Genomic DNA, 25499 nt, shown 5'->3' with positions numbered 1-25499 from the left:
TCTTTTAAGAGCGAGGGAGGCATCAACACAAAATCAGAGACATTATGACCCCAATTACAAAAGGATGCCTGTCTAAACAAGCGAGTGAAAACTCAAGGCCAAACAATGAGGTGTTACTCGTGTCAAAGATGCTCAGAGGTCAGAGAAAGCGCTCATCAACTGTTTCTTTATTCCAGGCTGTAAATTCGTTTTCCATTTAAAACATAGCTTCAACGAGGTGAGGACGACCCCGCTAATCTGACTGTGGCTGGGATCAGATACACATTGAAATGCTGCGTCACACTGAGAGAGGCGGCACAATAAATCACACACAAACAAAAGCGCAATTCAAAAGGAGAGAAAAAGAAAGAAAAATTCAATATAAAGAATCTAAAAAATCAAAGCACAGTGACAAGAAAAAAGAATTACATATATTCTGAGTGTATTAGTGTGTTTTCACTGGTTTCATCTCCATTATGAATTATATATTTTTGACTTGAATTTGAATCATTCCCATTCAATAGGAGTTTGATGAAGATTTCAACTTGTTGCTGGTTGTATTTTTGTGATTCATTTCACAGTAGCAGGAAATTTACAGTGCAAATTCAGTGAAAGCAATGGGAACAATGTAGACATTGGATTAACGTCATGGCTGACCATGCATGGTAAGTGTGTCAGGTCAGTGGGACACTCACAGAGTCGCTGTATGATGGCTCCTGATTTGGATTTTAATGCCATTGTGGCATTTCTAGTGTGTGCAAACAACCACAACACAATAATCTGTCAAAGTTAAAGTTAAGGAACACACTGAGATATTATTATCTGACTTATATTAGGGGCATGATCGCTAATGGACAATGTCATTAAGGTTTATGTTTTAATGTAAAAAAATTATTTATATTTTAACAATGAGATGTTTACATTATAACTTGAAAAGTTAATTATTATTAATGTTATTAGATGAAAAGTTTTTCCTATAAACAAGTTATACAGTTTAATTTGATAACTTAATGTCATAACCTGAAAGGTTCTGCATTTTATGGGAAATGTTTAATATTATAATGTGAAACTGATCCATTTTTCCTCTTTTCTACTGTGGCAATGATACATTTCCATAGTTAAGTGATCATTTCAAGTCTTGTTGGTCTAATGTAAAGCTGATGGAAAAAAATATGTTGTCAGAGTCTGTACCTGTACCTTGAAGAGTTTGGTTTCCATTTTTTGTATAATCACTAATATTTTAAGTATAGTTACATATTTCCTCACCCTTTTAATCTCAATTGCTACACTTCCATGTGCATTAGATACAAACGAGATAGGAATGGCTAATCACAACACTGCTCTACAGTGCCTCCAGTGGTCAAAATCTCTGCAGGGTACCTTTAACATGGTAATGGAAATGTTGCTCCAGGATTAAAGCGGTGTCAGTGAAAATATTACATCTGTTGGAGCAAATTATGTCATGATCACACATTGTATCTCAACATAAAAAGAGCTCTTTAGATTTGATATTCTCTCTTTATATGATCAGCCAGAAGGGTTTTACATGAGAGTTTGAAAGGTGTGTGAGATCAATCCATTTACTCTGCACAACAGATACAGTATGTTTGGACTTGTTTAAGTGTGTTTGGTGCCAAACAAGCTGAAAATTGCTGGTCTAAAAGACACCAAACTCTCTGCTGTTAGAGTCTCTTGGTGGCTGGCATGACCTCCACTTCAAGTCTATTCAGGGCCTTTTGTTTGCTTCTTTGTTTGGCTCCAGGCACTAATGGCAATCAAAGGGGACATTGTGGTCGTTCTCAGTCCTCAGCACTAATGACATTGGCACGGAGGCAGACAGACAGTGTTCATCCAATCCGCCGGCCTCCCAACACGGTCTCATCGCCGTACGCAGAGCCTCTGTAGAGTCTCTTCGGAGAGCTCCCATTTAGCCATTCTCTGTGATTTCCCTCTCAGGAAACAACCAAATCATTTTCTCATAGACACGCTCATTAGCTGACAGCACCGTTCCCTGCCAGTTTCAACATTTGAATATTCCCGTGTGTACCACGGCAAACATCGCAGGTCTCAACGTTTCCAACCAAAGCTAGAGTCGACATTGCCAGCAACACACTCCAAGGAGAAAGATCTAGATGCCAAAGCAATAAGCTGAGGTAGAAAAAAAATAATGTCTCAAATGTTTTGATATCTAATGACATAGTGAGAATATGTCAAAATATTATTAGACATTTGATTGGAGGGAGTTACATATTTGGTTAAGTAGTCAAAACACTGGACAATATGCTACCATGGAGAAATATCTGAGAATAATGTTATGTTTAACAGAAATTACAATCCCTTAGCACAATCATGCACAGATACACACACAACGCTCATATGCACACCGTCGGTTTCAGCGAGTTTAGTGCCTGAGACTGATTTTTATTTCCCTAATATGTTCTGCAGTAAATCTGCATTGTCTGTGGCCATTGAAATACAGAGAAAGAGAGATCAATATAATAGGTTTGGCACCTGGCCAAAATCATCCCTGACAATGTGCGAGGCAGGCATTTGAAATCATCGGTGCATATCCGCGTGTTTGGGGGATAAAAATAATTCCTCGCCTCTTTGCCAGGGAGCGAGAGGCACAATGCCCAGGTCTGAAGGGAAGGGTGCCACATGGGTCTGCAAATTGGCTCAGGCGATCAGACGCGGGCATCTCATTTTGTAGAGGAGAAGAAGAAGGAGGAGGAGGAGGAGGAGGAGGAGGAGGGGGGGGGTGGGGTGGTGGTGCTAGGGGGAGGATGAGGAGGAGAGTGAGATGAAGATGGGAGGCGTGCATGTTTGTGGTGGTGGCGGTGGTGGTGGGGTGGTTGGGTGTGGAGCGGGTAAACAATTCCAATGATTTCCCCAACCTGGCACAGTCCAGGATGTGGATGGCTGCACTGGAGAGGAATTGCAACGGGTTTATTTGGCTCTCTGTTTGTTTCTTTATTGGGAGGAGAGAGAGAGAGAGGGAGATAGGGAGAGGGAGAGAGAGAGAGAGAAAGAGAGAGAGAGAGAGGGAGGAGAGGAGGAGGGTGTCTGTTTCTTGTCAGTGCAGTCAGATGAGGGAGGATGTTCAGAACAAATTATTTCATTCAAATGGACTGAAAATCATTCCTGTACATTTGCAAACATTTGCTGGTTGCCAGCAGTATAAGCCACATTTATGAATACACAAACCTGAGTGTGGGGAAACTAATTTCCTCTGCAGAGGCTGAATGATAACATTCACCCCTGGTGTGATGTCAATTTTAATGTCAACCACTTCAGCTTGTGGCGATAATGGCACTGCTTATGAAGGGTGTGCCATTATTTACATTGCATATATAAATCCTTTTGTACACATGCAAACATGCACAAAAGAACACTGTGCATCCACAAAGGTATCTTACAGAGAGGAGTTTTTTTACATGTCTTCTTTCATGTGCATGCACGACACATGCTTGGCTAACCGGATACACTTGCACACATGCATGCAGCGCGCACATGCACGCCAACGCCCGCACGCTTCCCATGCAGGTACCTCTGGCACCCTACAGAGTAGGCTGCTGCCGAAGAAGTCTCAGCAGGAGTGCTAGATTAAAAATGACAATCACTCGGGGTGCACGGCAATCACCACAGGAAACGCAGGTGCCTTTGTTAAGAGACACCCAGCGCTCTAAAGGGCCTAATTATCTGCTGTTATTTTGGCAGTTATCAGGCAGAGAATAACTCCCCTGCTCAGACTCAGACTCACACAGCGAAAAATTACTCACTCGCTCACAGTGAGGTATAATATTGCACCACTGACAAGGTATGCATATTATATGCTGTGTTGGAATTTCGCTAGAATTTTAACAATAGGGTGTTGTGGATTCCTGTTTTGTACGGAAAGAAAATTATTACTATCGCCTCAATCATTTTAAAAAGACAAAAAATTTTTTTAATGACATTCAATTGCACGCAACATATTTTACAAAACAACTACCAATTGTAAGACATGAAATTTGGGCAACACAAATATAAAGCTGGCTTTACAGCATTGGATCATAAAGATTAAATGCAGAAACAGAGGAAGATGTTAAAAGCAGTCCCCCCCTGCTCTCAGGGGCTAGGTGGCACTGTTGGGCATGCTTTCAGACGCATGCATACATATCCTCCTCTCAGCTTATGAACAGATAATTGGACAGTTTTATAGAGGATATGAACTCTGAAGGGGAACTTAAGCCATCTAATCATTGGCATTCAGCGTATGCTATTCATATGCATAAATACAAATAAAACACATTCTCTGCCTGCACAAAGAGAGGCCTCGCTGAAAAGGAAGTCGTATTACAAAACCCCCAGATTCGTCTGAAATTGAAAGACTTCAGGTAGAGGGCTCTCTAAATATATTTTTCTCCAGCGTGGCACGTCTTACAGTGGGTGATTAGTCAGTATAATATATGATTCGTAAAAGACGTAGATTCTGTGTTTATCTTTTACGCTCGAACAATGGAAGCGCAACAATGCCTCACTCTGATGGCAGTGTGTGCGTTCAAGTTAATGCATGTGTGTGTTCAGCGGTACAGAATTCATATAAGGAGGAACTTTCGCAAAGCATTTGCATCTCTAGTATTTGCAGCCATGAGACGATTCAACAAAATGCTTTCAAATGTTTCAAGAGAGCGGACTGAGCAGCACTTGAAACCAGAAGCAGGTGGATCAACTGCATCAAAACGTAAATGAGGCATTTCTTTTTCCGTGTTTAAGATGTATATAACAAATTCATATTTTTGTATCTGGTTCTTGTGTGTTTATATCACTTTAACTTCTGTCACCTTACAGGAGCCCGCTTCACCTCACACTGCAGCCGCTAATGCACCCAGCTCCATATAATATGCAGATAATGGTGCATCAGCGTGTCTTCTCCATGTCGCCCTCGCTGAATTACAGCGGATCACACGACACGGCCTTGCCCTGCAGGAATACAAGCCCCTTGTAATTGAAATGAATAAGAGAGGGAGGAACATGCCTACTGAGAGCCCAAACTTCTTGCTCTCTCGTCAGTATATTCAGAGGGGATCCAGCCTTTAGCTGGCACCGCCGAGTCCCAGTAGCTCCGTCGTGGAGGCTGAGGCTCGTCTGCGTGGCTGATCGGAAGTGGCACGGTCGAGGAGAGGAGCGCTCAGCGTGGGGTGCAGGAATGGGGACAGTCCCCTACGGTCTCCTGCTCCCTCTCCCCCTCTTTTCTTTCTCTCTCTCTCGTGTGCAAATGCATATGCATCTCTTATGATCTTTCGGTCTTCGTCTTTTCCCTTGCTATGATCTCCCTCTTCCTGTTTTCCTCCCACTCTCGCTCCCTCTATCCTTTTTTTTCCTCACTTTCTCCTTCCCCACGGCCCGTCCTTTCTTCATCTTAATCCCTCTTCCTCCTTGAGTTTTCTAGTCTCTGTGTCTTTTCATTTCCTTTTTTTATTTTGAGAGGTAAGTTTCAGCTTCATGAGGAAAGAAGAAGTCCTGTTGTGGGTATTGCAGCACCTGTTAAACTTACTGCACTTTGTAGAAAGAGTATTTCACATCTTTTATACCAGCTGCTTGTTTTAAACACATAGACACATACATCTTGTCCTGGCCTCAACTTTTTTTTTTTTGCTTGCTGAAGTTTTAATATTTCACTAACCTGGATGCATTTGCTTGAAGTTTCTGCAAAGCAAACTACACGCACCTATAGTAACCAGTGCAACCATTGCACACACTCGCTCTGAAACCGCTTTTTGCCTCCTTATGCTTCACCTATCCAGGGGAGCAACTTCGTGCCCACCTCGCAGCCACACACACACTGAGAAAACCACATTCGTCCCTCAGTGCACCTGCATCCCTCACGTTTCTAACAGTCCCACAATCCCCTCCAACTGCTGCGGCCTACAACGCCCTGGGTTCCTGTAAGAGCGGATCATTGTCATCTTTCTCCTTTCTCTCTCTTCCTCCTCCCCACTTTGGTGACACACACGTTATTTATTTTATGACTGAAGACTCAATTTAAATCCCCTTTCTCCATCAGTCACACGCCACACAATGGCTTTCTCCTTATCTACTGGAGTGTCCTTTTTACAACACATCAGGGCACCGTAACACACCAATAAATTCTACTGTTTCTGTATTCTTACCTACTGAAACCTGCTGTTTAAATTCATCCAGACAGGGAACGGGGCCGTGAAATTTGTCTTTTTACAGTTTGCTCCCCTGTATGTCTGTGTGACAGTAGTAAACAAGTAGCTCCTCCCTAACTTTCATTCTCTTTTTTCTACTCTTTGTAAGTTTTGTAAGGATTCCTGCAGGAGAAAATAAACAAGATGATTTTTTTTCCCCTTCTTGTTATTCACAAGCTTACTCTGTAACTTTGCCTTCGCGGAGCATGGACGTGTTGGTACACGAGTTGGGGTGACATTGCTGACCATGTCCAGCGGCCCAATTACCTCTTTCCAAATATGGTGTACAAACGCAGGGCCAGTGTATCTGTACACATGGTGTCTGTTACTCTCCAATTATTCCTGCATAAGCAGATTGTGTGGAACATCAAACTGGGGATGTGATGGCTCGTGTGCGGGCTGCCTCCAGCAGAGTGCTCTTTCTTTCCTATCATTTGATCTCGTATTGTAATCCCAGGTGCTTTGAATAATTTATAGGATACAGCTTCTCGTTAAACAATAATTTATATGTGTCTATGAGAATTGATTCCACGGGAATGCACATCTAAATAATGAGAGAAACCGCTGCATTTCATCTATAAGAGGAAGCAGAGAGATAATAATAGCAAAACAAAGGCATTTCAACAACACAAGCAGCAATAATAATAACAATGATCATAATGATAATGATAATAATAGCAATTTATTTTATTTGCTTCAGCTACAAATGAATAAGTTAAACTTCCTGTAAAACTGTGGTTAAGTCCTGTACTCTCACATTGTTTTGAAGAAATTATATAAAACCGACGTTGCCACTTCCTTAAAAAAAAAAAAAAAACCCGAACATCTCATGTGAATTTGGACATAAAATCGGTGTCCACATTAGGGCTGCGAGGCGTGGTGTGTCAGCCAATATACTGCATTTTCCTATTCACATCCACTTATCAATTCACAGGAGAGGACCATACTCATGCATGATAAATTTATTGTTAATGCAAAAGGCTTGTACCGCCCAGTGCCGATGCCCTAAGAGAAATGATGCAACTGATTCCTTCTGAGGCGGAACAATCAAAATGTTCATCAGAGGAGAAGATGTGAAAGGGCGGGGAAGTGTGTGTGTGTGCGTGGATGAACTAGACTCAGGTCATACACTTCACATAACGTTTTTTTCACATTGTAAAACACCTCATGAAAAGCTTCAAAACATTAAATGACAGCTCACATTTTATTTATTTTTATGTGCGAGTTTTCAAATGTGCACCGCTGAGATTAGATACGTACACTACACACACACAGTATTTTCCTTTTAAATCAGGTGTTTAAAACTCTCAAACTCTCAAACAGGATTTGATAATGACTGAAAAAACCCAAAAAAACACTTCCTGCATGTGCAGTTTTAGTTTCAACAACACTGTGGCATGCACGGCAGCGGATAAGAAATTGTGGTGTTGGTTAAGGTGCAAACACTGTCAAGAAAGTTTTTTTGGGACCTCTGCAAAGGAGGAAGTTTGCTCACTTTTTACAGGAAGTGCCAGGTACCAATTATCCAGAAGTGTGACACTGTCAGAAGTCTCCAGTTTTTGTCAAGTCTTCTGACACCCTGCCAGTGTTGTTCTCTGGGAAATGGAACTGTTAAAGATGTTTTCTTCTCTAAAATGAGCTGAGGTAGGAAAAAAAAGAGACCACATTTATGAGTAGCCTATGGGTCTGGATTTAACTTCTCCTGGTCGATACATTTTTAATTATACATGTTTTTCCTTTTTCTCAGGATGTGTGATAAGCATTCTGTGATTGTTTGGAGTCCTTCCTCCCTTTCTCAGATTTTTTTTTACAGTGTCTTCAATTGAAATAACTGACATTAAAATGTGTAAACGTCCCTCATTAGTGACAAGATTTGAGATGTCGACGCTATCACATGGAAATCAGAAAAATAAGATGATAAAACGTAGATTAGCATTTGAGAACTGCCCGCATCTAGTGCATCATTCTGCTTCAAAGAAGAAAAAGATAAATGATGATGCCATTAAAAGTGAACTAATTAAGGAATGCTTCTTTTAAAAACTCATTAACTGCACCCTCATTTACATAATGATGCATATTAATTAAGTTTTAATGAATCTGAGCTTCCATCAAGTCTCCTCTCCTTGGCAGTGGAGCCATCTCTACAAATGAATAAACACTTCTCTTAAGTATATTTCTCCCTGCAAATGGGAAATGGGTTTTAAACAATAGCAACAAACAAACAAAAGCCTTCAATCTCGACTCAATAGAAATGCACATAGGCTAATTCAAGGTCAAACTTCAACAGAAAAATCAAAACTCCAATTGGTCAAAACAAATATATATTTAAAAATGAAAAAAAGAGCTATTGGCTGCAATTCTTTGCTGTGTAAAATATTTATTCAGAGAAATATATTAGCAGATTTTTTTTTCTTCTTCCACACTGCGTCTTTTTACAGAGGAAGAGTAGTGACGGGCTATGGGTTGCTGCTTCTAATGAGATGCATTTTAAATTAGAGCGCACCTCTCACATTGCCAGCTGGTGCCTGCTCAGGTGCTTCTGTCTTGTGAATGACGGAATGCGCGCGCACACGCACACGCACACACACACACACAACACACACACACACACACACACACACACACACACACACACACACACACACACACACACACACACACACACACACACATTATCATCATCATCATCATTGTCTTCCTCTGTACTAAACTCTATAACACAAATAAACTGCTGTAAGACTTTTAGGAAAATATAGGATTTGAGGATGACTTCAGTTCTTGGTTTGTTTTGGAGCATTTCTGGCTTGAAAAGGACTCTGAAAGTTTGTCTCCACATCTCATTACTCTGTTGTGTCCAAAATCACCCACTAACCCGTCACTATGTAGGGACTTCTACGTAGAGGACTATATAGTGAGCTCGGCGAAAAAGAAAAAAAAAATCCCATTTTAGATTTTCAATGTTTATTTTACACTTAGTATTAATACTTTGAGGTAAAAAGCAGGTTGAGTGACTATGTTTTAATGTAGGAATACACTTGTTTGCTGCAGTTTGTGCTGTGATGTGCTGCTTTTTCCTCGCTTGTTTGCTTTTTCAGATTTGTCTTGTCATAAAATGTTTTTAAAAATAGGGACATTTTACAGGCTATATTTCAGTTAAGTTTCAGTTTTTACTTTTATTTCTGAAAAGACTACATTCTACTACAACTTTGGCAGGAATAATAACCACTGGAAAAGACAGAAGTGTGACGTCTGTCTTCCAGACGAACACCGGTTTGTTTGCGTGCCCTTGCGTCTTCCCCAGCTGGTGTGTGGCGGACAGGTATAAGCAGGGAGGAGGGTGGGCAGGCGGTGCAAACGCAGGCGCGCTCCGAGCCAGACGAGCTTGCTGAGGTTAAAGGTCATAACGATCAGATGATTGGAACTACAGAGGGAAAGTGTGTAGCCATGTAGGGAAAATGGGGGAAGCAGATGCCCGTTAATTAGGGGAAATGTGACGGACAAGATTTGATCAGCGAGGGGTACGGCTGCCTCCTGCAGCACGGCAGCTGTTGCGAGGGGGGATGCTGGTGGGGTTGCTGCGTGTGTGTGTATGTGTGTGTGTTCCCATCCCCACAGGGCACCGCCACACTTCACAGACATGCCAGGAACCGTCCGCAGGCCAACGCAGTGCCCTACGGAGAGAAACTATTTACAGCACTATAGAATTCAACTCATTAAACTCTCAGATGAAGTTGTATTTGTCAGTGTTGGCTGGAAGTGGAAAACACGATTTACTCCTGTGAAATTTCTACATCTGTGCTTTTGTGTTTTAACGTTTTGGATGGAAATATTTCAGAGCATACACACTCAGCCGGCAGGCAGGAAAAAAACCCATAAATTTGGATCATGTGTAACATACTTTCAGTCAGTATTAAAACTTTTTGAACATTCAATGACTGTGTAGTCTTTAAAAAAACACTGTTTTGTTTCCAGGCCTTCCTGTACACAATTTTAACATCTGTTCTTGCAGCGTAAATTGGTGGGCACATATCAAACTTTCATCATGTTAGACACCTGCATATAGTCTGAGTGTATTATTCAGTCTAAAACACAAAGAAGTTTGTCAAATAGTTAGATTTTTCTGATAGAAATTCTAAAAATAAATTACGTACCTAGACCATTCAAATCTTTACTTTGCAGCTCGGAGTCAGACTTTGATAACCGCTGACCCAGACGTTTGCCGCCAGCGACTCTATTTCTAAAAACACGAATATCCCACGCTATCTGTCACTTTTGTCCTTTAGTCTTGGAAACTGTTTCACATAGTTGAGTAACTTCCCCACCACCTCTGTCTGTCTGTCAGTGTGTCTGCCTCTTTGTCAGCGCACGTCTTTTACTCATTTTTTTTTTCTGGTGTGTGTTTTCTAGCGGTGGTCGTGTCAGGTGCTCTTATTCTTTACATTGGGGCCAATGCACATGTAATTAGAATGCTGTGACACGGACTGACATGATGTGTGACAGTGACTGATGTACACACTCGACTAGATTATGGTTCTTGAAAAATGTTCGGCTGTAGTTATAGCACAGCGACGTGTAAAAATAGTTCATGAGTCAATCCACGTCTGACTAAGACAATTGTTTCCAGAGAAAAATGTTGCTTGACAAGAGATTTAAAACAAAATTGGAGCATGTTCCAAACGTACCTCTTTCATACCTGTCCCTTTTAGAAAGTAAGGCTAAACATTCTCTTCCATATTACATTAACAAAGATCAACCTAAATTATAAGGCAGGTAATGTCTTATTTGTAGCTTTTAAAGGTCAAAATTTAAATCTAAAAATGTTGCAGACCCAGAAACAAAATGACTTATGATGGAATCAACTTGGACCAAAACAGAGAGGACATTTCCAACAAATCTGAATTACTTTTCCAATAAAAATGTGTGCTATGCTCTTTTGTGTTGCAGTGTGTGAGAGAAAAGTCCCACTCTGTTTGTACAAGTTTCTTTTTTAAATCCTCATTTGCTTTAGTAGCTCGACTCTCCTTTTGATACACTTAGATGTTTTATGTTAAATTTATCATTTCATTGTTACAGGCAGCAGCGCATGGCATGCATAAAGAAACACTGCTGCCGAGAAGAACACCTCCCTCCTCCCCTTCCCCCAACACCCACCCACCCATCCACCACCACCTATTAAAACTTATCTTTCTTTAATCAATTGTTAAATGTCATAGACAATCATCATTTAACACTGTCTTCCTGTGTGATTCTTTTTAATCTGGCTGTAAATAGGGCAGCCCTGTCTATCACTTCAGTTTCTGCCGTACACCAGAGACTTAAGGTGTTTCAACAATAGCTCACGAAAAGGGAAAAAAAACAAAAAAAACAAAGAATCACTTTTTTTTTTCACTCCCTCCTCATCTCAAATCCCCGCAGAGAACACCAAAGGTATGAAAAGTGAAGAAAGGAGGAAATAAATCCAGGCGATGATGAATAATTTGAATGTAGAAATGAAGCTGTTTCAGGAGTGAGTGAGATACCGCACAAGGAGCAGCCATGGGGAGCGTACAATTAGGTCACCCAAAATAAAACGCTATCCTTCAGAAAGTCTTTCTTGGAGTTGTCAAATTCAATATATTTCACTGCCAACAGAATTCTTGATTTGGCTGTGAAGTGAGAGGGCGAAAGAAAGAGAGCGGAGGCCTGTTGGAGAGAGACGGCTCAGGACCAAGTATAATTTCATAATTTATGTAAAATGGTGACTTTTCATTTAAAGTCAGATGATCCCCTCAGGAGGGACAACAGTCAGGGCCATATTGTCTAGCATATGTTGAGAAGCATGACGTGTCGGCAATAATACCTGGTGTTCTCTGAGTTTATGAAAGGGTACAGGGCTGTTGTGTGCTCCCAGTGGCTATGTATTAGATTTAATGACACTCAAAAAGAGCCAGAGCCACCGAGCGCAGAATGTGGCCGCTCCACCTCGTGCACCCGAGCGCGGCAACAAAACTTTCGGGCGGCGGAAAGTTTACAAATCCTCAATGCGGTGACAAAAGTCAACAAACAGCCCGCCGCCATCTCTACTCTCCCTCTTTCTCCCTCTCTCTCTTTCTCTCCCCCACGATACCCAACAGGAAGGCAAGGCTCCTCTGGAGAGCACGATACAGCAGGTGACAGATATGTCACACCACCTAAAACCCTGTGGCACAATTATACCTCTGTCGCTCTGAAGGGAGAGAGGAGGGGAGGGAGGGAGAGGTAGTGGGGGAGGAGACGGTGGGTACGGAGCCAGAGTGAGTGAGTGAGAGGAGAAGTGGAGGGGTGTGTGGCGGGGTTGGTGGTGCTGGTGGATGCTTTACTCCTAGCTTATTCAAAGAGACAGCCCAAGGGATGCCTCTCGCTCTTCTAACAAAGCACTCCTTTTTTTTTTCTTCCTTGAGTATTGCTGGGTGCGCTCCAGTCAAATCCTCTGGGTCCCAGTCTTTCCCCCCCAACCATTTGAGGATGCCTCAGAAACTTTTTCTCGCAGACATTGGGCCTGTTTCACTGCTGATGTTTCAAATGAATTATCCAGCACTTCTGCGGCCATGCGGAGGGTTACTCAGGGAGCGAGGATAGATGGCGGTTTAATGTCAAACTTAGAGCTGAGGGAGTGTCACTTAATTCATTGTAGTGAGCCGCACAGTGGTGACAGTTTGCTTGGGCTGCTTCAGAGTCATTTCCTAAAAAAAATCTTGATTCTTCATTAGATTCTCTTTGACCTTATAGGAAAAGCTCATTTTTTTCCTTAATGCAAACACATTTCTCCCCTCCCCATATACACACACAGTTTGTATTAGCGTCTTCTGACATGTGATGACTTGGGAGTGTCTAATACGGGCCCACGGCTTTAACAATGCATGAGTGAGGGAAAGAGAGAGGGGACGTGCTCGCACTCCAACTAGGTCAAACTGTCTAAGGAACAAAACAGAACAGACCTCAAGTTTGCGGAAATCATCACAGGAAAACAAACTTGTCACTCGCTTGACACCCTTGACTGTTTTGCTTTCCGAAGCAGAGGATGATAATAATAATAAAAAAAAAATCTCCATTGCAAATTAGCCTCAATGGTTGTGAAGTTTTTCCCCCCGTTTGAAATGCATATCAAAAAGCCAGCCAAAGCCACAACTTACCTTGTCGTTGACATCGGGGGACAGGAGAAGAAAAAGCGCTTTTCTCTCGGAGAGCTGGTTTCGATTGTATACACAAGCCCCACAAAGGAAGATAAACCAGAGGCGCACATTCATAAAATATACATTTGCTTCTTTGTCTTTCGTTAAGATCTTCAACAAATAGTGCTGATGCAAGAAGGACAAAAAGAGAGAAGGTTACCGGGTGTTTGAAAAAACGGAATTGCAGCAGCATGACTTAACCCCGTATCTCACTGTACTTTCTTCATGAATTACTGTTAATCGTGGAAAGGGATTTGTTTATAGTTAAAAGCAGACGTGAGGGCATTTCAGCTCTGTTTTCCTTACTTCCTCTCAGCTTAGAAAACGAATAACTTAACTGTGTACCTGTGCTAACTCACCTAAAATGTTGTGTTTCCACACGGCTCCTCTGCACCGCAGTGACAGACATCTGTTTGCAGCACTTTGTTTGTCATTATCTTGTAGTACACGCTGATTGCGAGATATCACCCACTTCCTGGTAGTTTATTAACACCTGTCAACTGAATTCTTTCCTCACTTTGCAAAGCCACTTCCCAGCAAACAGTGCAGGGCGTCGTCTCCTCACCTTTCGTGTCCATGCCTGCATCCATGGCCATGCCACCTCTATGTGTGTGTGTGTGTTTTTAGGTGTATGTGTGTGTATGATTGCCGGTACAGGAGCGGGCGGCGGGAGTGACAGCGCCCCTCCCCAAGGTCATGTCCAAGGAGAGTCAAGCCAATTACTATGCAGATCAGAGCTGATGGCGTTTAAGGGGATTGCTCCGATGCAATCACATTAGCTGGCCAGAGAGGAATCTCCACGGTGACCCCAATCACAGGGGCTACAGCGGCGGGGTCAGCCGGAATGGAGGACTGCCGCCCATGTTTTCTTTTCACAAAACACTTTTTCCTTATCTCGAGCAGCCACGTGATTATCAAGCCAAACAACCCTCCTCCACCACCCCCCGGGCTCCCTACAGGCGTGCACTTGCATATATATTTTTTAAGAATGCATATGGATTGCAACACATACAGTACACAGCGGGCGTGAGGCCATTTTGGGTGAAAATAATGCAGCAGGATGGTGAACTGAGAGACACACACATGAACACAAGCCAGTGATGTTCACAGTTGACCACAGTTATTCAGACATACTGTATATTCACGCTTTTCTTGTCATCTATTTCTGCTTCTCTTTCAGGTGAACGCCTGTCTGTGATCCGCCTCAGTCTTGGAGGGCAGATTGCAATTTACTCTCTCCCTGTGGGTGAGGTGTGTGTGTCCAGGTTGTAAATATCCCTCCTCTATCTCCCTTTTTTTTTTCCTTTTCTCACTCTGTTGCACCCCCTCTCTCATCCGTCAGTCGTTTCCCCTGCTGCCCGTATGGCCGGTAATGAGACTGAGTTTGATCAGGTCGCCTCGGTGTTCCTGGAAAGATCTCACTTGAGCCACTGGCCCGTAATGGAATCTGCATCTAATGCATACATAAATCACACCTCTTTCAGGACATTTTCATATGCATAATGTCTTTCAACCCCCACCTCCTTCCCATTCCTCTTTCTCTCTCTTTCCACCCAATGAGCTTTGTATGAAGGGATGCATGGGGTTGTTGGGGGGGTGGGGGGTGGAATGGCGAGATAGAAAAAAGAAAGAGGTGAAGACTCCCATTTTTTGCCTCCTTTTTTTGAAGAAAAGAAAGAAAGAGTGAGACCTGTGTGTAATTCCGTCCTGTCTATTGTGCTGACAAGACTGGCTGAGTGGTGAGATGATGCTAAGATTGGGGAGGATCTTCTTTAGGTGGCAGCTCGACATCTGTTCTCACTGTCTGCATCCTGTGTGATTGTGTGTGTGTGTGAGTGTGTGTGTGAAAGCCAGTGAGAGGAAAAGAAAGGATAAATAATAATGGCCTAAAAAGCACAGAGACTTTGTCAATCCTGCACATCGGTTCGGACGTTGGGTAGATTTGAGAAGGACAGTCGCTATGGCCTCTCTCTCTCTCTTTCTACCTCTCTCTTGCTCGCTCCTCAGAGGCTTTGTTATGTTAATGCAGACGGATGTGGCAGATTCACAGTGATTTTTCATCTGCCAGTGACGAGAGATAAAAGGCGAGTGACGAGGTGTCGCGATCGTCCTCACTGTTCGCCTCTCAGTCACTAACAAGCTTCTGCATTGTACCTCCGCCATTTTCCGCGTGCCCCATTTGCATTTGCAAACCTCCACTTCATCCTGCCCCCTAAAAGTTTATGCCTTCTCGTTAGGGCCACGTAGGTGTGAGATTAAAATGTTGGGCACACTTTCATTTTCACAAGTGTACTGACTGCAGGAGTGCGTGCATTCCTGTGTGTGAGGCTGCAAGTGTGTGTGCATGTGTCTACATGTGCAGGACACATGTGCGTGCTTTAAAGGAGAGATATTACCATACAGCATCTATGCAAGTGTTATTTATTTATCTGAGTGCCACCTAAGTATGTGGCACTTTTCCCCCTGTAGGAGCTCTGCATCTCTTTAGATGATACAAGCTGCCATATCAGCACAGGCTAACCCATTCTTAATCACATTTGCATTTTTATTTTGAGATATTCCTCAAACGTTTGCATTATTGAGGATTTATGATGAGCTCTTCGCCTGATCCTCCATCAACTTCACTCATAAAGAAGGTTCTCCATAACTCATAGGCGAGTGGAATATGCTGTCCCCCTGAAGTAATTAGATAGCAGAATTCTGATATGGAAAGTTTGAATAAATCACTTTGTTTATGAGTGCTGAGGCCTTGAGAACAGGGGAGTCAGAAAGGAGACTTATTCACACCATGTAAAAGGCACAAAAAAAAAATCAACAGAAAATGTTGCTACAAAGCTGTTGAAGTGGACACATTGAGACAACAATGAAAATTCTGGTTTGATCCAGCATGGTCAGATTTTTTTGCATTTTAATGAATTGTCTATCTGTTGTGATACTAATGTAGTTATGTATATTGTCATCACTGAGGCCTGGGAATAACAGAAACATCACAACAAGAAAGCTTAAATCGTCTCACAGAAAAAATAATTGTGCGCTCACAGTTACGTGAAGTACAACAGGTGAAAGTTACAAGCAAACTGGTCTTTAAACCCAAATTCTGGGAGACTGGATAATGACTACTACTATTGCACAAGCACAAAACAAACTCTATCTTTAAATTTAAAGTGTATAGCCAGGAGTAAAAGCGCTGAGTGATTCTTTCTTCCAACACAATGTAGAAGAACACAGACCCCTGCCTTTTGAGATTTATGGCAGATATCGGAAAAATGTACACAAACACCCACCACAGTCAGTCCAAGCAAAGAATACGCAAGTTTTACTTTTCACCTCCACGTTTGAAGTATTTTCTGCAACTATATAAATTAACTGCTGGGTAGCTGATCTGTTTCCTGTTTTCACTGCCAAGTCAGCAATGTATGTGAATGATCAGACATATTAGTGAGAATAGAGAATATCTCTAATACTGAGCTATTAAGCTAAAATGGTTGACTTTAAAACAAAAATATATTATTGTGACCAAAGCCTATTAAAGTGTGAATAACCTGGTACTAAAAAAGACAGCACATAACTGCATCACTGCTGTTCAGAATCACTCACACTTTATAATTCCATTATTTGTTTATAAGGGTTTTAATGTTCTTGCCTCACGATATATTAGTGATCTCCTGATTCAGATCTCCTGATTCTGCTCCCAGGTTACTTATGACATCCTCACAACAACTTCTTCCAGTCCTCCACTCTAATCTTAAAACTAAAGGGGATCAGTCTTTCTCCGTTGCCGTCCCCAAGCTCGTGTCCCACATTTGGTCCCATCACACTAGTCATAATTAATCTATCATTTCCTTAATTTTATTCTGTCGACTTTCTCTTAAACCTTTGACATCTCAAATTTATTTGGATTCTATCATCACACTACTTAATCTTTTTATCGACAATTGCATTGCTTTTTCATTTGCTGTGATTGTAAAGCACTTTGGGTTAACTTCTGTTTTTTATCTTCTATATACGAAATGTTTCTTTGACACCTGGTCATGAAAAATTTCCTTAAATAATGATAAAACTGTTACTTGCCATTGAAAAGCATGCCAGATGATTACGGATGGTTTAAAAGGTTCTTACTGAAGGAGCTTATTTGCAAACTTGGTTTCATGTTTGTGTTCAGAAGACAAGTTTCTTAAATATTTGGGAAAGTAGTTGTTCTTCGTACTTTGGGACAACGACTGGAAAACAGCTGAAATTGTCTCATTCTCTGTCTCTCATTTCCACTAAAATTCAAATGATGTTCTCTCCAATGCAAAATGAGGGTTTTTGGCAAATCTATGGGAAATGAATCAAGCTGAGTTTTATTAAAAAGGATTTGAATATTCAAATGAAGATCAGCTTGACTGATCTTTTGTTTAAGCCCTCTTCCTGTCACTTGTTATTAGCTCAAGAGGGTGAAAAGTTTTCCCATATTTTGGTGAATTTCACATTGGCTGTACACGGGAGGGGTTTTTATTAAACCATTATTTACATTGACTCGTTTCCATTTTGGTTCCCTACAGAAAGTTCAAGCTTGACATTTTTGAACAAACTTCTGTATTTTTTCTTATTAGCTTTTATTATAGATTTGCGATGATGCGTCAGTAAAAATAGGATTTCCACTCAGTGTTTACCGAGATGTAATTGGCTATCTAGTGCAGAAAGGTATTTGGTGTGGGGTTGAACTTTGGGATGGAACAGGAATTACTGCCTCACTGCCTCTGCCTAACTGTAGGTAGCTTTTCTACAAATAGAAATCTCCGCCTCGTGATAATTACTGCCACACACTCTCCGAGTGATGCGATATGAATGTGTGAAGCCATTGTACAGAGGGATCAAAATAATGACATGTCGACCCATGAGAGGAAAGGATTAAAAATGAGATGGATTGTTTTTTTTGCATGAAAAGCAGTTCAGTGATGTTGAACAAGTGGAATTCGGTGCAGTGATTCAAAAAAGGACAACTTGCCCTCTGTGTGAGGCGCGTTAAACAAACCAAGTAATAGTGGCAGACTTCCCATTAATTAAGCTTGAAGGATTCAGATTCAATCCTCCATTTGTTGATGGGGAATTGCATACTTCACAGCCTCTGCCCCTTTGATGGTGGTTTTGGGACCAACAAATTGATTGATGGATAGCTATTTGCATGTATCTTAAAATGCATCTTTTTTTTCTCCCCATTTTTATTGAAAAATAAAGGAATGGAAGTAAGTGCGTGTAGTGGGGCTGCCTGTGTGTGCGGGGTGGGGGGTGTGGGGTCGGCTTGTTAAGCAGAATTCATTTTCCACCAGATCATAATGCAATCATAGTGGGCTGGCTTTATTGTGCCAGTCAGCACATGCACACACACAAATACATCTCACTCTGTTTAGGGTTTGATTTTATTATTCCATCTCACTGTGTCCTATTCAAGCATGCACAACAGCCCAGACATTCCTATTTATTTATTCCGAGACTTTTATAATCAGCCATATCAAGCGTGTGCCATGCTGTAACACACTTCCCTCGTGTCGTATGTGAATCATATCAGTTTAAGGCAAAGTATCACTTTGTTGCCCACACAAAAACGCAACTAGATTACATGTGGGCCCGCTGTAAGAAAATGGAAACCGTCTATAATTCCACCTTAAGGAAATTACTTTGATTTCCATGTTCATGGCAATTTCATTATTGATGAGGCAAAGTGAATTGGTAGAGGTGGTGTCCAAAGACCTACATTAAGTGCAATATTCAAATTGTCCCCCTCTCTCAGTATGAGCTGTGACCTTCGGGTGCCATGAAAGCCAAGCCTTATAACCAAGGCAGTTAGTTTGCCTAAGGCATATGAGATATAAGCATATGTATATTGATATATTGAGGTAGTTCATCCTTTGGCAATGCAGTGGAGCAGGATATATATTTATATCTAGGGTGTCCGGTGGACGCAGTGCCTGTGTCCACTGATGAGAATGGGTATCTGCTCCACGGCATGTGGGTGAATTTACTTGAGGTAGTGTATGCGGGGGTTTCAATCTCCCTGCAAACCATTTGAATATAGGCCGCTGATTTATTACCTTATTTGGTCTGTCTTCTGTATGCAAATGCATTAGTGGGGGGCGGCTGGCGGTAAGGTTGAGGGTGGCGGCAGCAGTGGTTCTGGTGGTAGTGGCGGTGGGGGGGCACACTTTGGTTGTATGCATAATGAGATTCCCAGGGTCATCCCTCCGGTGTGTCAGGGACCCATAGTGAAGCAAGCCTCCAGGGGATGTAGAAGAAGATGGGTGGGGGTGGGTGGTGGGTGGCTGGAGGGCTGGGGTGTGAGCTAAGGGGGAGGTTGCTGGGGGAATTGGACCCGCTAAGCAAAGTCCCCAGTTGCCCTCCCTACCCCACCACTCTTCACCCCTTCCTCATAAAGTCCTGGCAGCCCCTTAGCCTATCTGCTGCCAGCTCAGCCCCCTCTATGCAACCTAGGCTGCGCTAAGTGCCTGCTGTGGCTCTTGGCTCAGTGGAAGTGCATTAGTCCTCATGACAATGTATGCCCCCCCCCTGCCAATTATGGATCTGATCTGTGTGTTTAATAATTGCCCTCTTCAGACGCATTCAATTGTGTCCAAATGGGAGTGGAATTGATTTTTTGTAGGATATTAGCCGATTACTTTGAATGCCCCTGTAATTTGAATCGATTTGAATAATGGTTATTCATGTGATCTTTGCTGTTGCTACTGTGCTGCGCAACAACACGCCCTTGAGGTGTAGCGCCGCCACTGTGATAAGTACACTGTACTATATGCTACTGTCGGCATGTGCACATATTTGAAACCTAAATTATTTGTATTTTAGGGTAAAAAAAAATGTAGTCACAGGATGTTACCCCAACTCTATGAGTGCATACGTAACACTCTATTGGGCTTTGATTGGTTAACCCCATTCAAGTCTCCGCCTCGTCACTCTCACACAGATGGTAACACTCATTGCCCAATCAGGGTGTTGCAACTGCAGTCTCCTATAAAACCCCAGTGCAATCGTAGAACATGAGATATATCTAATAACTACTATTTTGTATGTGTCCTGCCCTCTAATGTGCTTCGCTATTGGTTAACACAGAAGGCAAAGTTATGTGCTCCTGGCTGGACCCCAGCCTTAAGCCCAAGCAACTGTGTGGGCTAGAGAAAAAAAAACTAAAAATGACCATAGTCCCACAGCTTGGCACCACCTGCCAACACACATGCCTACAACACCAGGTGACAACACTGCTCAACACTGTCAATCCCCCTCAGATGGTGCCCCCAGGACCGAATGAGACGCCAGCGGACATGTCTCTGTGGAACAACTGTACAAAGGTACAAGTGGAGGACCAGGAGGCAGCCAAGAGGGTGTGTGTATGTGTGTGTGATTGTGTGTGAATGGTACCCTGAGTCTGTGATTGGCCATGGCTCCACCAACGACACCTGAACCAGGTCCAGGAACCACCTGGCAGGCCACACACTTTCTGCACTAGTATTGTGTGGCACACTTGAGTCTTAGGGCAGAATACTGCACCTGGGTTTATTGTGACTGTTAGCAGTGTAGCACGGTGTCATAAGGGACAACAAACTTATAGCAACAAAATGACTTTTCAAAAAATCAAGCTCATTTCTAAACAGAGAATTTCATGGCTACACCTATAGAATTGAGTGAACTTAAAAAATGATATAACAATATAAACAATATAACATACACATGTTCATCCAATGGAGAAAATAAAGCCTTAACTGTGATTAACTTGTAACTTGAGACTCATCCTTTAACTCTATATATCAAAATCATGTTCATGTTTATCTTCAGTTCAGCCAGATCTGAGAGCCTCCTTAGATTTTTTTTAATGTGGAAAAGTCAGGCTGGACTTTTCATCGTCGCTGCCTAATCTTTAAAGGAATATATGGTTTTCTTGGATGTGAGGTTTTTCAAATGCAATTCAAATTTATGAAAAGATGACCCCCCCACCCCACCTTACCCGCTTTTGTTGAGCATATATGCAAAGTGCAGGCCTGGGTGCTCTCATCCGTAGCTGAGTGAGCGCTGCCCCGGCCATCATCATATGTGTCTCAGAAGAGAACTGGGGGGGGACACAGACAGTGATTTACCCCCCCAATAGATAGACAATAGGCCTGTCTGACACTTAAAATATTAAAGAGTGGAATATGCACTGCTACGTTGATCTTGACTATCAATATTTAACATCCTCTTATGCATGTATGCTGAGTTGTCCAATTTCATTAAGGCCATTTGTCATCCTGGAGGGCACTGGTCTTGAGCCCCAAGGAGCCCAGGGACAAACCGAGGGGGGTCTGTGTCACCAGCACCCATAGTGTATATGTGTGTGTGTGGGGGGGTAATACATACTGAAGAAAAGCAACAAACAAAGTAAAGTCTATTGTTTTGTTCACCGAGACTGCAGGTTCAAATGTTAACTGTGTGCAAAGTGGTTTGAGTGGCTGAAAAATTATCAGCCACCTTGAACGTGGAATTAACACGTTGCAACAAATGAAAACTATTTATTTTTCGCCGCGGATATCAACCGTTTGAAAATGGCCGCATTCCACCTCTCAGTGTAAGTACATAAGCATGTGTTTCTCAGATCTGTAAACACTTTGAACACATTAGCATTCCGTTATCATTTACTCAGAATTACGCTTTGAATGTCATTGTGTGGGTACATGTTCCCTGTTTTTTCTTTGTCATTGTAGAGAAAACGTATGAGTTCCTACGACTAAGGTGTGAGAAGGTATATAACTACAAATTGTACATTCATCAGACTCTGCTCTGTGGGCGTCGCTGTGTGAACGTTGACTGAGACAATGCGGTGTACATGGGGCTCTATTTGCTCTCCGTACATTTGGCTTGTGTTTATCACATTTCCTCTAACAATACATCTCGATTCCTAAAGGCACAGAATCTCAAATGTGACATTTTAACAACCCTTATTCCTTTCACGCTGCACCATTTCCTTTTTGCACTTTAGTGTCATTTTCATTCCAAACCTGAATTACCAATTTGTCTTTGTGGCACGGGCAATTTACATGCATCCGTTTCAGTTTTTTTTATATGCAAAATGCACTAAAGTGTAGCATTTTTCCCATCACAAGGATATTTTCCTGGGTCTAATTTCATGGTTTTGATGGTGAGTGAGTCTGTCTCAGAGGAACTGTACCTCTTGTTCTCATAGCTCCTGGGTGACGTCTTGATGACAAGTGTCTTTAATATGCATGGAGAATGGCAGGTCCCACATTTTGTCCCCACAGTTTTGCATGTTGAGGGGAAATTGCCCAGTGCTGGTGCTGCGGTTACTGTAGGAGACAAATGTCAGTTACCATTCAGAAAGAGATCCTGGCTTTTTATGATTATTGCCTCTGTGTACTACCATTAAAAACCAGAGTGGGGGGAATTGTCCGTGTGGCATTTCTGGCTTTGTGTTCTGTGGCTGGGTTCCAGTACAGAGGGATGCACAGACATTTGCCTCTTATGAAAGAGGTACAGTGATCCCTTGCCAAAGCCCAGAGGCCTGTGTCCTGCCATGCCACTGCCATGCTTAAATGGAATCTGAGGGATCGTTTTCTTTCAGAAAAAACCACCAAAACATGTGCATCAGGTCTGTAAAGACTTAATGTTCTGCAGAATTTATCATTTTTGTCCAGACTATCATCACCAGAGCATATGGAATATCAAATAAACGTCTCCAGATATTATTTGCTTATGCAGAATCTTGCACTAACTTGAGAACTGTTGATATGGACTTGGAGTAGTATCTTTATAGGTGCAGGTGTTTTGTGGAAAATGGTGCAGTGCAATCTAAAACCACTGAGGGTATGAATTCAGAGCACATCCTTTTTTCTCCCTCTGCACTGAATCGTTAGTGCCATATAACAATCAAACAAGTAAATGAGTATGTGAACATACACCATGTATTTTGTGTTAAATCTGACTTAATGTGAGGGGACCTATGAATTGTTTGGCTATCAAATGATTTATCTGGACAGTCAGGTTTTTTTGTTGTCCTTTGGCTTATCACAGATTTACCAAAGCCTCTGACAGAATTGATTTCAGCTGAGCAGAGTTTTGAATTTTTTTTTACAGCTTCTGGTTTGGTAAAGTATCTTTTCTTTCTTATTAAATTAATATTGTTCTTTCACCGTATTATTATCACCAGTGCTGTTACTACAGCCGCCGCCGCTACACTATTTCCATAACTTCTGCTACTATTGCCAGTGTTATTATAACTGTCACTAATATTGTAACAGTTGATATTACAACTATAACCACTTTTATGAATAATTATTAATTTGTATTTGCCGCAAAGATTATATATTTCTTAATTATTTATCCCTTAGAATTGTTCTTTGTTTGTTTTTGTTAAAATGTAGTAAAAAACTACAACATTACAATTTGCAGGAAACACATTGCAAAAAACACAAAGGCCATTATATTTAATTTAATTACAGTGAATTATCTATTGTTACAAAAAAGACCTGGCAGTGTAGTGGCTAAACCAGAGTCAGCTGAAAAACTATTCATGCGATACAGTACAACTCAGTACACATGTGGTAAAGTACTATGAAAAGTTTAGGATGCATTTAGTAACATTAACAATCAGAGGACATTATTATGATTTGATTATTATGACATTTAAAATAGTACCTTGTACTGCAGTGTTTACCCTTTATGTTTATGGGATTAGTGCTGATACATGGTACACAGACATATATGTCTCTTTGCTTTCATATTCTGTGCTGGAATCAAATCTGGTCAATTCTGACGAGTGAATATACTCGTACTTTCGCCTCCACATAATTCGTTCATCAACAAAGACTTTCATCATGAAACTATAGGTTCAATAAGAAACATCACTCCAGTATACAGAGCATGAGCAGTGACCCCCAATTATTAAAAGCTGGTAAAAATAGAAGCAATCCATTGACTGATCTTTTATTTTATGAATGAAAATGAAATGAAGTTATGTGTTTTGTGGTCGATGTTACTTTATAGTTTGTGTGTCTCTACGTACTGAACTCACAAGTGAGAAATCCTGTTTTTCTTCCACCTCTGTTCTTCACCATGTGTAATTTCTCACCTGAATGACACTCCGCAGTCCATCCCAACACACACACAGACACACACACACAGACACACAGACACACACACACAGACACACACACACAGACACACACACACACACACACACACACACACACACACACACACACACACACACACAAGCGCAAACCTCTGGTGGCCATATCCGCCACACTTCTTACTGCTGCTAATCAATCTTACAATACATTCATCATCAGCACCCCACCGCAGGCTCCGTCCTGCTGAGTGAAATCTCATTTAGGCCTCTTTGGATGTTTCACTGCGGAAATACGCAATTACATCACGGACATGGAGGGACCAGGCCTGGCAGGGAGCAGCCACTAACAATTAGACACCAAACAGACCAGGTGTGAACTGTGCTGCGGCACACCACAGAAGAAGAAGAGGGGGAAGAGGGAAGAAACCTCTTAGACTTTTAGTCAATTTAACACTATCTATCTATCCATCTATCCATCTATCCATCTATCCATCTATCTATCCATCTATCCATCTATCTATCTATCTATCTATCTATCTATCTATCTATCTATCTATCTATCCATCTCTCCATCTATCCATCCATCCATCTATATCTATCTGTATATGGACAGATTTCTAGTACTTATTGACAGGGGTAGAATGTTCAGTAAATTCCAATATCTTCAAGTATCTAAAGTTAAAGCAGAAACAGTGCAACATAAAAATAGTCCATAACAAAAGTCCTGTATTAGTTTGTTTCAATCATATAAATGTACAGCAGTAAAGTAAGAATTATGATGATAATTATTATTATAATTATTATTATAATTATATATAGTTGGGTATTTCAGTTTACTTTAGTTTAGTTTATTAATTCTAGTCACAGTATTTAGTGTTTAATAAAAATGCAAAGTGAAAAGCATCTGTAGTTATCAAATACATGCGGCCGTAAGACTAAAATATTTTCCTCTGAAATGTCATGGAAGTAGTTTAAAGTAACATGGAGTGAAAATATTCAATATAAGCACCTTAAAACTACTTACATACA

At 41.6% G+C, this 25499-nt stretch overlaps 1 long non-coding RNA gene across 1 annotated transcript; it reads right to left on the bottom strand.

Moving 5' to 3' along the window:
* Positions 1–7358: 7358 nt before the first annotated feature.
* LOC138405665 (uncharacterized) lies at positions 7359–10522 on the bottom strand. Its single transcript, XR_011239466.1, has 2 exons — positions 10325–10522; positions 7359–9844 (listed from the first exon to the last, which is right to left on the bottom strand). It is a non-coding gene; the product is annotated as an uncharacterized lncRNA (long non-coding RNA).
* Between the last annotated feature and the right edge of the window lie 14977 nt (positions 10523–25499).

Source organism: Paralichthys olivaceus, chromosome 19, assembly GCF_024713975.1.
Source record: "Paralichthys olivaceus isolate ysfri-2021 chromosome 19, ASM2471397v2, whole genome shotgun sequence".
In the NCBI taxonomy this organism is placed as follows: Eukaryota; Metazoa; Chordata; class Actinopteri; order Pleuronectiformes; family Paralichthyidae; genus Paralichthys; species Paralichthys olivaceus.
Note: the sequence above shows the minus strand (reverse complement) of the source record. Positions and strands in the feature narration are given on the sequence as shown.